This window comes from Macaca mulatta, chromosome 7 (assembly GCF_049350105.2).
Source record: "Macaca mulatta isolate MMU2019108-1 chromosome 7, T2T-MMU8v2.0, whole genome shotgun sequence".
In the NCBI taxonomy this organism is placed as follows: domain Eukaryota; kingdom Metazoa; phylum Chordata; class Mammalia; order Primates; family Cercopithecidae; genus Macaca; species Macaca mulatta.
The window spans coordinates 16,310,917-16,324,873 of NC_133412.1; the positions used below are offsets into that span (position 1 = coordinate 16,310,917).

Sequence of the window (13,957 nt, forward strand, 5' to 3'; positions counted from 1 at the left end):
ATTTCATATCTAGCCAAACTAAATTTCATAAGTGAAAGAGAAATAAATTTTTTTTTCAGATAAGCAAATGCTGACGGAATTCATCACCACCAGACCTGCCTTGCAAGAGCTCCTGAAGGAAGCACCAAATATGGACAGGAAAAACTGTTACCAGCCACTACAAAAGACACACTGAAATACACAGACCAATGACACTATGGAGCAAATATATAAACAAGTCTGTAAAATACCCAACTAGCATCACAATGTCAAGATCAAATTTACACATAACAATGTTAACCTTAAATGTAAATGAACTAAATGCCCCAATTAAAAGACATAGAGTGGCAAACTGGATAAAGAATCAAAATCCATCATTGTGCTGTATTCAAGAGACCCATCTCACATGCAAAGACACACATAGACTCAAAAGGATGGAGGAAAGTTTACCAAGCAAATGAAAAACAGAAAAAAGCAGGAGGTGCAATTTTAGTTTCTTACAAAATAGACTGAAAACCAACAAAGATCAAAAAAAGACAAAGACATTATATATTGGTAAAAGGGTCAATTCAACAAGAAGAGCTAACTATCCTTAATATATATGCACTCAAGACAGGAGCACCCAGATTCATAAAACAAGTCCCTAGGGAACCACAAAAGACTTAGACTCCCACACAATAATACTGGGAGACTTTAACACCCCACTGTCAATATTAGATCATCGAGACAGAAAATATAACAAAAATATAACAAGACTTGAACTCAGCTCTGGATCAAGTGGATCTAACAGATACCTACAGATCTTTCCACCGCAAAACAATCAAATATACATTTTTCTTGGCACCACAAGGCACTTACTCTAAAATTCATCACATAATTGGAAATAAATCACTCCTCAGCAAATGAAAAATAACTGAAATAATAACAGTCTCTCAGACCACAGCACAATCAAATTAGGACTCAAAACCATACAATTACATGGAAATTGAACAACCTGCTCCTAAATGACTCCCGATTAAATAATGAAATCAAGTCAGAAATCTAGAAGTTATTTGAAACCAATGAAAACAAAGAGACAATGTACCAGATTCCCTGGGACACAGCTAAAGCAGTGTTAAGACGAAAAAACTAGAAAGATCTCAAATTGACACACACGGCATCACGACTAAACTAGAGAACCAATAGCAAACAAACCCCAAAGCTAGCAGAAGACAAGAAATAACCAAGATCAGAGTGGAACTGAAGGAGACAGACACATGAAAAACCCTTCAAAAAATCAATGAATCAATGAAAAAATTAAATAGACCACTAGCTAGATTAATAAAGAAGAGAGAATCAAATAGATGCTATAAAAATGATAAAGGGGCTATCACCACTGACTTCACAGAAATGCAACCATCAGAGAATACTATACACAGCTCTATGCAAATAAATTAGAAAGTCTAGTAGAAATGGATAAATTCCTGGACACATTCACCCTCCCAATACAGAACCAGGAAGAAGTTGAATCCCTAAATAGATCAAAAACAAGTTCTGAAATTGTGGCAGTAATAAACAGCCTACCAACCAAAAAAAGCCCAGGACCAGATGGATTTATAGCTGAACTCTACCAGAAATACAAAGAGGGGCTGATACCATTTCTTCTGAAACTATTACAGACACTTGAAAAGGAGGGACTCCTCCCTAACTCATTCTATGAGGCTGGCATTATCCTGATACCAAAACCTGGCAGAGATACAACAAAAAAGAAAACTTCAGGCCTATATCACTGATGAACATCAATGCAAAAATTCAAATTCTCAATACTGGCAAATTGAATCCAGTAGCAGATCAAAAAGCTTATCCACCATAATTAAGTTGGCTTCATTCCCAGGATGCAAGGCTAGTTCAACATATGCAAATCAATAAACGTAATGCATCACATAAACAAATCTAAAGACAAAAACCACATGATTATCAATAGATGCAGAAAAGGCTTTCAATAAAATTCAGCATTCCTTCATTTTAAAAACTGTCAATAAACTAGGTATTGAAGGAAGATACCTAAAATAATAGCCATTTATATTGAATGGGAAAAAGCTGGAAGCATTCTCCTTGAAAACTGGCACAAGAAAAGGATGCCCTCTCTCACCACTCCTATTCAACACAGTATTGGAAGTTCTGGCCAGGGCAATCAGGCAAGAGAAAGAAAGAAAGGGAATTCAAATAGGAATGGGAAAAGTCACATTGTTTTTGTTTGCAGATAACATGATCCCGTATCTAGAAAACCTCTTTGTCTCAGCACAAAAGCTTCTTAAACTTATAAGCAATTTCAGCAAAGTCTCAGGATACAAAATTAATGTGCAGAAGTAACAAGCATTCCTATACACCAACAAGAGGCAAGCAGAGAGCCAAATGATGAATGAACTCCCATTCACAATTGCTACAAAGAGAACAAAATACCTAGGAACACAGCTAACAAGGGTAGTGATCAACCTGACCTCTTCAAGGAAAACTATAAACCTCTGCTCAAGGAAACCAGAGAGGATACACACAAATGGAAAAATATTTCATGCTCATAAATAGGAATAATTAATATGAAAATAGCCATATTGCCAAAAGTAATTTATAGATTCAATGCTATTACCATTAAACTACCATTGGCATTCTTCACAGAATTAGAAAAAAAAAACCAATGTTTTAAAACTCATATGGCACCAAAAAGGAGCCCGTATAACCAAGACAATCTTAAGCAAAAAGACTAAAGCTGGAGGCATCACACTACCAGACTTTTTGTTATAAGGCTACAATAACAAAAACAGCATGGTGCTGGTACAAAAAGAGACACACAGACCAATGGAACAGAATAGAGAACTCAGAAATAAGATTGCACATCTACAACCATCTGATTTTTGACAAACCAGAGAAAAGCAATGGGGAAAGAATTCCTATTTAATAAATAGTGCTGGGAGAACTGGCTATTCATTAGCAGGAAATTGAAACTGGACCCCTTCCTCACACTTTATACAAAAATTAACTCAAGGTGGATTAAAGGCTGAAATGTAAAATCCAAAACTATAAAAACACTAGAAGAAAATCTAGGCAATACCATTCAGGACATTGGTACAGGCAAAGATTTCATGATGAAATTGCTAAAAGCAATTGCAACAAAAGCAAAAATTGACAAATGAGGTCTAATTAAAGAGCTTCTGCACAGAAAAAAAAAACTGATCAGAGTGGACAGGCAACCTACAGAGTGGGAGAAAATTTTTACAATCTGTCCATCCAACAAAGGTCTAATATACAGAATCTTCAAGGAATTCAAACAAATTTACAAAAAAAAAAAACATTAAAAAGTGGGCAAATGACATGAACAGACACTTCTAAAAAGCAGACATTTATGCAGACAACAAACATGAAAAAAAGCTCAACATCACTGATCATTAGAGAAATACAAACCAGAACCACAATGAGATACCATCTCACGCCAGTCACAATGGCCAGTATTAAAAAGTCAAGAAACAACAGATGCTGGCAAGGTTGTGGAGAATTAGGAACGCTTTTACACCATTGACGGGAATGTAAAATTAGTTCAACCATTGTGGAGGACACTGTGGTGATTCCTCAAAGATCTAAAACCAGAAATACCATTTGACCCAGAATCCCATACTGGATATGTACCCAAAGGAATATAAATCATTCTGTTCCAAAGATACATGCACATGTATGTTCGTTGCAGCACTATTCACAATAGCAAAGACATGGCATCAACCCAAATGCCCATCAGCAATAGACTAGATAAAGAAAATGTGGTACATATACGCCATGGAATATTATGCAGCCATAAAAAGGAATGAGATCATGTCCTTTGCAGGGAAATCGATGAAGATGGAAGCCATTATCCTCAGCAAACTAACACAGGAACAGAAAACCAAACACCACATATTCTCACTTATAAGTAGGAGCTGAACAATGAGAACACATGGACACAGGGAGAGGAGCAACACACACTGGGACCTGTCGGGGTGAGGTGGGGTCAGGGAGGGAGAACATTAGGAAAAATAGCTAATGCATGCTGGGCATAATACCTAGGTGATGGGTTGATTGGTGCAGCAGACCATCATGGCATACATTTACCTATGTAACAAATCTGCACATCTGCACATATGCCCTGGAACTAAAAATAAAAGCAACAAAAAAATTTCCTTATAAAGTTGTCTTTCCTACCATGTAATTGATAACTGATAATCTGCGACTGAGTGGATATCCTGTTTCTTGACAATATTTTAACCAATGATTTTAGCTTCCATGGATGGTTCTTTTTTTTTTTTAATTTATTTATTATTATTATACTTTAAGTTCTAGGGTACATGTGCATAACGTGCAGGTTTGTTACATACGTATACTTGTGCCATGTTGGTGTGCTGCACCCATCATCTCGTCAGCACCCATCAACTCGTCATTTACATCAGGTATAACTCCCAATGCAATCCCTCCCCCTAGGATGATTCTTTATATAATCAATTATGACTACAATAATTGGAAAATGAAGATTTTCATATTCTATCATATCTTATACATTATTAGTTGGCACTGTTCTATAAATAAGGGTTTTATTTCCCATTTCTTATATCCACTCATTCATTTGTACATTTGTTCTTATTTATTGGATAAGTATCAACTTATGAATTAACTTTTTTTTCAATATGTTATATTACTGAAAGATTTCACTTTCGTGCTCAAAATTATCTAAATTTGGTCAGTGAAAAGCTCTTTTGAGCTGATTACTGTGTCATTTTGACATAGCCCCATCAGATTTTGAGCACTCCTTTAATTTGTGGCACAACACCAAAACTTTGTGGTCAAAAATACCACCAACTTTTCCTGCTGTAATCCTAGAATTAGCATTTCTCCAAGAATCATTAGTTCCTTTTATAAAAAAATGAAATAGTGTTTAGATGTCAGGACCTAAATACTAGCTATGCTTCTTTCTATTGGATGTCACTACCTTAAGTCCCTTGCAGTTGACAGAGCTGGGAAATAACTACATCTACCACTACATCTAATCTATCTACATCTGTGTGTCTATATTTTCTATAATCCAATCAAACACTACAGAGTTTTTCCTTTTCTACAGAGATTCTATATTTTTAACTTTCTTTTCCCACAGAAAGAACTCATTCTTTTGTTCAGTCTTCTTATGCACATAAAATTGTTTTAGAATCATTTTAGAAACTCAGATAAACTCATTACATATAATTTATAGCATTATGCTAAATTTCTACATGTTCCTAGGACTATTTAGGGACATTAAATTTTGTTCTATTTGGTCTGTCTTTCATGTGCCAGTGAAATTATTTTAAGTATAGAGGTGTTGTAGTAAATTTAAAACTACTAAAACTATTATATATAAATATTTTATTTAATATTCAATTAGTAATTATAATTAAATGTTTTAAATATGTTTAAATATCTAAAGATTTTTAAATAAATTTAACATTATTAAAACGAAAAATTTGTTCAAGTCTACTTGCATCCTTCACAGGTGTGTGTTTTCACAGTTTCCTCAGGAAGGCTTGTCTTTCCTATGTTCTGTTTTTATTGATGTTGTAAGTGTGGGGTTGCCTTCCATTATACCTCCCAACTGGTTATTGTTTGTAAATGTGATTTTTTTATGTTGGTTACATTTTCTGTTACTTTACTAAATTATTTTTCTTGAGTTTTTTATCATTTTCTTGAATTGTTCATGTATGATATCATATGATCTGAAAATGGAAGCAATTTTGTTTATTTTTAAATTCTATTTCTCTGTCTTCTTTTGCCAAATCACATTGGTAAATATCTCTGTTACTATGTTGAATAGTAGTGGATAGTGGCCATCCTTGTCTTGTTTCCGGTTTTAGTGGAAAGTTTCCAGTATTTCCCCACTAAGTAGGTGAGACGCTGAGTTGAGGACTAATCATGTTAAGGAAGCATTTCTTACTGCTTCCTTTTCCACAGATGTTGACAAAGTGGTAGAAAGAATTCTCTAATCATGTTAACACTTCCTTAGCATGATTAGAGAATTCTTTCAGCCACTTTGTCAGTATCTGGGGAAATTATTATGTTTCTCCTCTTTGTATCTATTAATATGCTGAATTATCTTAGAATAAATCCTGTTTGGTTATAATGTATCATTTTCTTAAGATAATGTTGAATTCTCTTTGCTAATGTGTTTTCTAATTCTAGTAGTTGTCTCACTGATAATTTTTGTATACATATTCATGAATAATTGGTATTAAAAGTTTAGTTATCAAGATTAAACCTAATTTATTAAAAAAAAATTTGGAAATAGCTTGCCATTTTTCTCCCTCCAAAAAATTCATACTGCATCTAGTATTTGTAGGTTTGATAAACAAACAGATACTAAGCCTGATCACTTGTTTTCTGATTCCACAGCAGGTTAGAAATATAAAATTATAGTTTGAGAAGCTATTAGAGGTAGGCTTATTGACTAAAGTGACAGGTGACTCAGTACATGAAAGTGTTAGTTTACTTAATGTGGGAGAAAAATTACACTACACCCATCCATGGGCCCATCCTTATCTTATAAAATAATGCCAAAATAAACAATTACCATGTCTTTTTATGAAAAATAGAAATGTATATTATGTGTTTGGAAGTGTCAATTTCAAATGGTTACAATTAAAATATCTTGGTATTTTAAAAGATCTATTCCTAACAGTCTGGAAAACATACCTATTTAGAGTAAGGGTTCACCAAGGTTGACACATCATATAGCAAGCAGAGATAATCAATGTGCATGCTGTTACCAGTGGAGCTGATTATATGGACTAGTAAAGTACAGAGAGGGAAAGTTGCACAGTGGGAAAAGCACTGGCTCATATTTTTGTTGTTTATATTCTTCTTCATTAATTATTTCATTATTATTTTTCCATCTGGCATCTTTTCCTTTTGCCTGAAGAAGACCCTTTATTATTTCCTTTAGGGCTATTTCACTAATGATAGATTATCTGAGGTTTTGTTTGGCAAGGTTTTATTGCCTTTCCTTTTAAAGCATGTATTCAATGGGGATAGAAGTGTATGCTAGGTTGGTGATTATTTTCTTTAAACACTTTGAGGAAATTCTCCCATTGCTTACTGACTCCCATCTTTGCTATTAATAAGTCAGCTGTCAGACTTAAATTGTCTTCTGTTTTGAATGTTTTTATTTTGTATTATATACTTATGTGATGTTTTCTTTATACAATTTTTACCTGCTTGATATTTGTAAAGCTACCTAAATTTGTTGCTTGGTATCTTTCATTGCTTTGAAAATTATTAGCGATTATCTCTTCAAACATAGATTTGCCCTATTTTAAAATCTTTTCTCCTTTTGAAACTTCAATAACCCTGTCTCCCATATTTATCTTAGTATTTTCTGCATTTTACACTTCTCCCCTTCTTTCCATGTATCAGCATAGGCAGAATAATTTAATTTCTCTAAAGAAGGGTGTCACAACCCAGGGTTGGATGGAGGAATTATATCCTGAACGTCACTACCCCTGTTGCATCATTCTTGGTTGAGTGACTATCTCAGACTTGCACCCTCAAAGCCAGCCTTGACTCATCTCTTACCCAGGGTCCCTCACATGTAATCATCCTCCACGTCCTGATTTCATTACTACACAAACTTTCCTACCTTCTTTTTTGATCCTGATTCTTATTTTCTCTTGTCTGTACTATGTTAACAGACTCCAATCTTGTATTTTCATCCACACTGCCTTACTAATTCTAATATGTAACTTCTATATCATTCTATAGGCAAATTGATTTTAAGTCAGAAATAATCACTTATACTTTTTAAAGACATAAGTTCACACCAAGCCAATAATTCAAAGTTGTTATTCTATTCCGTACCCAATTCCTCTCAACACATCCCAGGTTTTAGCTAAACTAAATGTTTTCTTCTTTTTTTTTGTTTGTTTGTTTTGAGACGGAGCCTTGCTCTGTCGGCCAGGCTGGAGTGCAGTGGCCAGATCTCAGCTCACTGCAAGCTCTGCCTCCCGGGTTTAGGCCATTCTCCTGCCTCAGCCTCCCAAGTAGCTGGGACTACAGACACCCGCCACCTCGCCCAGCTAGTTTTTTTGTATTTTTTAGTAGAGATGGGGTTTCACCACGTTAGCCAGGATGGTCTATCTCCTGACCTCATGATCCGCCCGTCTCGGCCTCCCAAAGTGCTGGGATTACAGGCTTGAGCCACCACACCCGGCCCTAAATGTTTTGCTTCTTATGCATACTTTCTGCTTTCCCTGAATTTATTCTGCTGCTTCTCTCTGGGCTGCCATGGGTTAATTTTACCTATTACTTCACTGCCCAGAAAACTTTCTTGACTTCTTACAGTTTAATGAATCCCAGCTCTCCAGTCAGGTTCTCCAGAGCAGTCCAGCATAACTGCTTAGCGCTTTGTCCTTTTATTTTCCTACATGTTCCCTACATCACCTTCTACCTCTAGAATGCTTCTACCTCTCATCATCTGTGCACCTATTTTAATGACTGTCTTTTTCCTTGAATGCTTTTCTACCACATTTGTTGTGGGAAAGAGAGTTTCTGGGGTGCCAGTTGAGTTGGTATCCCCTGTGTGAGACACCCATGGGAAGCCATGGGCAGCCTCTGAGGAGAAAAGTCTCCTTATTGCCTTCATGTCTTTATGCCCCAAGAGCATAACCACTCAGTGGCATTCCACAGGTTGCTCAGGAAGATAACACTCCCTTGAAGCACTGGAGTATAATCAAACATCTTGGCTCCTCCTGAAACCTGCTCCCACCCATTTCAGTCCCTATAAGTTAAAGATCTTAAGTAGTTTAGACACACGCCTTTGCTCAAGGAAATTCACAGAAAATGCCACTGCTATACATCTTATCGAATGACTCACAAGTTCTCCTTCACTGATTTTCCTCATCCCTTCCTCACCCTTCCATCTGCCCTAAGAACAAAGATCTTGTAAACCAATAAATTGGGTGGAGGCCAAGAGCTCGGGCCATGAGCAAGCCTCTGACACTCTGGTCCCCTGGACCCACCTTTTAAACACTTATTCTGTCTCTTTCTGATTCTTGTCTCTGCCGGACTCAGGGTACCCGTTGGGTGGTGTGGGGCTGGTTTCCTCAACATTTGTCTACTAAAATTATATTCACTTCTAAGGTCCACTTCAAATCTTTCTCTCTCTCCCCCTGCCTCCTACCCTGCACCGCTTGCCAACAGTGTTTTTACTGAAATCCAACTAGTTATAACTCATCATGTACTTTATTAAATGTTCCTGGTACTTCCTCTGCATCAAATGTTCATGGTACCATATTGCACTCAGTTATTTCAGTATTTAAAATTAGGATTGCCAAAAGGTAATAGTAGGTTAATATTTTTGAGGTTTATTTTTCTCTCAGGTAAAAATCTAGAAGTAGTCAGTGCAAAACTAGATATTGCGCTTAGTTTCTCAGAGCTGTTAGAGACTAGGATTCCTTGCATCCATGCCTGTCATCCTCTTATCAGATGATAAGGTGTAAGATGGCAGCTAGAGCTCTGGTCACTATGCACAAATTTTAGGCAGCAGAAGGGGGGAAGATATAACACAATAAGGTGACAAGAATGCAATCCAAATGTATTTTTAAAATAAACTATGTAAAAGTATAACATACAATCAAATGCACACATTTTAAATCCACAATTAGATTACAGATACCAGCAATAATCAAGACCCAGAAAATTCTCATGAATCCAGAAAAGCTTTTTTGGTTCTTTTGTGGTCAGTTATCCCCAATCATAGCTCAAACTAATAGACAAAATAAGGGGAAAACATAAAATAATCTCAATGTATACTTTCAAATAATTTGACAAAATGTAATGTTCTTTTTGAATAAAATTCTTACCAAACTAGGGAGAGAAGGAAATGTCTTCAACTTAATAAAGGGCATCTGCTGCCCAGGGACCACACTGCTGCCCTCCAGCTCCACGGGAAGCCCATGGCAAAATTTCATGTGTTCCTTGTATACAAGTGATATCCCAGATTATAATTCTCTGCTAAAATTTAAGAATTTAAGAAACCCGTTTCTAATAATGGCCACTATTATTTCTCCCTTACCCCTAATGTGACTCTCTCCATATCCAATTTAAGTAAAACAGTAACCTCTGAAGGGAGACAAATTAAAGAGCCCATGAATTAGTTGAGGAGCAATTAAAAGCCGGCCATATAGAACCATCAAACAGCCCTTGGAATTCGCTTATTTTTGTCATTCCCAAAAAGTCTGGTAAATGGAGACTTTTGCATAACTTATATGCTATTAATGCAAATTTGCAACCTATGGGGCTCATTCAACGGGCCCTTCCCTCCCCTGCAGTGATTCCTTGAGATAGCTATAATTATTATTGACTTAAAAGACTGTTTTTATACTATTCCCCTAGCAGAACAGGACAAAAAATTTGCATTTACAATACCAGCTATCAATAACGAGAGGCCAACTTGCTGATTTCATTGCAAAGTGCTTCCTCAAGGGATGCTAAACAGTCCTGCCATGTGTCAGTATCATGCAAATCAAGCTTTGCCCACCAGTAGAAAAGAAATTCCTGATTGCAAGATTATTCATTTTATGGATATTTTATTAGCAGCCCCAAAGTGCCAGTACTTGTAAATTTATATACCTCTGTTGTGAAGAATACATACCTAAAAGGTTTAATCATAGCATCTGAAAAAGTACAGATGTCTTCTCTTTGGAAATATCTTGGGTACATACTAACTTCCCAGTCAGTAAGAACTCAAAAGGTTAAATTAAATACTAGCAACTTACATACCTTACATGATAATCAAAAATTATTGGGCAATATTAACTGGCTTTGCCCCATCTTGGGCGTATCTACTGATAAGTTGCAAAACCTGTTTTCTATCTTAAGGAGCAATATAGCCCTGGATTCTCCCAGGTATTTGACTGCTGCAGCAAAAAGGGAAATTGAAGAAATAGAGCAAGCTATTTCCCAAAGGCAAATGGATTGCGTGGACACCCAATATTCTGTCCAGTTGTTTATTTTTCCCACTAAATATTCCCCTACAGGGTTAATAGGACAGATGACCCCAGGACTGCACTTTTTAGAATGGGATTTTTGCTCACATACTGGGACTAAAACACTCTCTCCCTATATCTAGCTACTTAGTAAAGTCATCTATTCAGGCTGCAGATGATGCAATCAGTTGCTAGGTTATGACCTTGATGTCATAAGAATTCCTTTGAGCAAAAGGCAATTTGAAGCAGTATTGCCCCTGCCTTTAGATCTTCAGATACCACTCACTGATGACACAGGCGATTTAGAACATACCCTCCCTGCTGACAAACTGCTTCAGTTCTTATCTCGTACTCCTATAATTATGCCTACAAAAGTAGTTCTCTCCCCTATACCTAATGCCTTAACACTGTTACTGATGCACGGGTAAATATGGAAAAGTGGCTGTCTGGTGAAGACCACATAATTCCCTCACTTGATCTGAGTTTACTAGCACTCAAAGAGCTGAGGTTGGAGCCTTAATATTGGCTTTGGAGACTTCTTCTGCTCAGCCCATCAATATTGTTAGTGACCCTGCTTACTCTGTTTGTTTGTTTGTTTGTTTTGAGACAGTCTCACTCTGTTGCCCAGGCTGGAGTGCAGCGGCACAATCTCGGCTCACTGCAACCTCTGCCACCCAGGTTCAAGCGATTCTCCTGCCTCAGCCTTCTAAGTAGATGCGATTTCAGGCGCCTGCCACTGCACCTGGCTAATTTTTGTATTTTTAGTAGAGATCGGGTTTCACTATCTTGGCCAGGCTGGTCTTGAACTCCTGACCTCATGATCCACCCAACTCAGCCTCCCAAAGTGCTGGGATTACAGGCATGAGCCACCACGCCTGGCCTTACGCTGTTTATTTATTGCAGAACCTTGAGACAGCACTAATTAAGTCTACTCTGGAGCCAGCCCCACATGCTCTTTTTCTCTGACTTCAGTAATTGCTAGATCAACATACACATCCTATTTTTATCACACATATTTGAGCCTACAGCTCACTGCCTGGCCCATTGGCTTACAGCAAGGATCAAGCAGACCTGCAGGTTATGACATCACTGCTTGACCAAGCCACCCAGTTGCATCAACTTTTCCACCAAAATTGGAGAAACTTAACTATAACAATTTCAACTTTCCCAAAGACTATACTTTCAGGGATCATTTCTATAGTTTGTTACTAGAGAAGTTTCTCTGAATGTGTAGAGCACCGTTTAATTTTTTAAATTTAGATGATAAATTCCAATCAGCTGTAGAAAAGCACTTTGCTAAAACCTCTCAAGACATAAAACCTGCAGTTTTATGGTAAGATGTAAACAGTAATGAATGGTGTGGTCCAAATGATTTGCTAACATGGGAAAGAGGATATGCTTGTGTTCATACCCCCTCAGGTCCTCTTTGGATTCCAGCACGATGCATCAAACCATATTATGACATGGCTAGGACCCAACCCAGTACCAGAAATGAAGAAAATGACCCTACAGGACTCGCAGCCCCTGGGCTTCTGTGGATGACACAGGCCCCAGACAGAATGTTGAAGAAGACAACTCAGAAGGCAAAGCAAATCCTGCTTCAAACACTAACACCATTCACTCCAAATAATTTATTCCTTTTTATTCTCTCATTTTGCCTACAACCAGTACCTGCTACACTCTATTGGGCTCATCTCTTAAATCTGCCTTTCTTCTGCCCTGTTGCTTTGACAAACACCCCCTTTCCCAGCTTCTAACAATGCGACTACTTAACTGAGAGGGATTAACATACCCGCAATGGGGTTCCTTAGTGACAGCACACATCAAACTAGATTGCCAAGTACCAATACAGGTTGCATTGGCAAAGAATGTTGCTGATTATACTCATGTTTGTCTTATGTTATTTACTAATTCTAGGATGCAAAGCTGGAATACGGGCAGTGACCACCATGCCTGACAGACCTGTTGCTGCACACATCTGTACTCTCCAACAAAACCTGATGCTAAAAACAGAAAAGGGGGAGATGTCAGTCAGGGTGGTGGGAAAAATTGTCAGAGGAAATTAAAGGAAGGAGAAGCAAACCTCCTTTGAAGGCAGGAAGGTTTTGTAACAGCCTCAGAAGAGAGTTATGGCTTAAAACAGCCTAATCCTCTTACAGTGAGCTAATAGCTTAGAGTAGGTACAAAGGAATGTAAGGGAGTTTATCTAAAGAGCTTGTTTACTCATGTGGTCCTAAGACCAACTTCTATCATTTGTAGGACTGCTTTCTCTGGGGAGGGCGACCACATTAACTATCCACAAGTATGTTGACTCAAAGCCTTTGTCATTAAATCTGTGCTGAATAAATGCCCTCAGGGCCAGCTAGTCAGGGCATGCGGCTGCTACAACTCTTTCTGTGAGTGGCCTGGCCCCCCAGCTGCTCTTTCACTGAATACCGGTGTTTGAGTACATTATTCATCCATCATGCAGCCTGGGTCTGCGGGTCAGACCTCAGCATTTACTCAAAAAAAATTTTATCCACCTTTTTTTTCCAACTCCTTTCAGAAAACAATCTTGCATGTGTTGATTGTTTGATATTGTCCCACAGGTCCCTGAGTCTATTTTTTCTCCTTTTCCTTCCTGTGCTTCAATTTCGTTTCAATTGCTGTGTCTTCATTTTTACTAATCTTTTCTTCTGCAGTATCAATCTACTATTAATCCTATTAAGAAAAATTTTATTTCAGATATTGTATTTTTATTTCTGGAAAGTATTCTTATTGATTTCTTTATTATGATTATGACTATCTTGTCCTTTAGGAAATACTGATCACATTTATAAAAGTTGATTTTAAATTATTCTCTTATAATTCCATTATTTCTGTCACTTCTGATTCTGCTTCTTCTTTTCTTCTGTTTTGAGGTAATAATATGGTGTTTCTTTGCTTGTCTAGTGAATTTTTATTGAATAACATACATTTTATAATAGTGGTTT

General features: G+C 37.1%; 1 pseudogene; it reads left to right on the forward strand.

Annotated features, from left to right (window-relative positions):
* The first annotated feature begins 12,155 nt into the window (after positions 1–12,155).
* Positions 12,156–12,241, forward strand: LOC114680072 (small nucleolar RNA U3; annotated as a pseudogene).
* Positions 12,242–13,957: the final 1,716 nt, after the last annotated feature.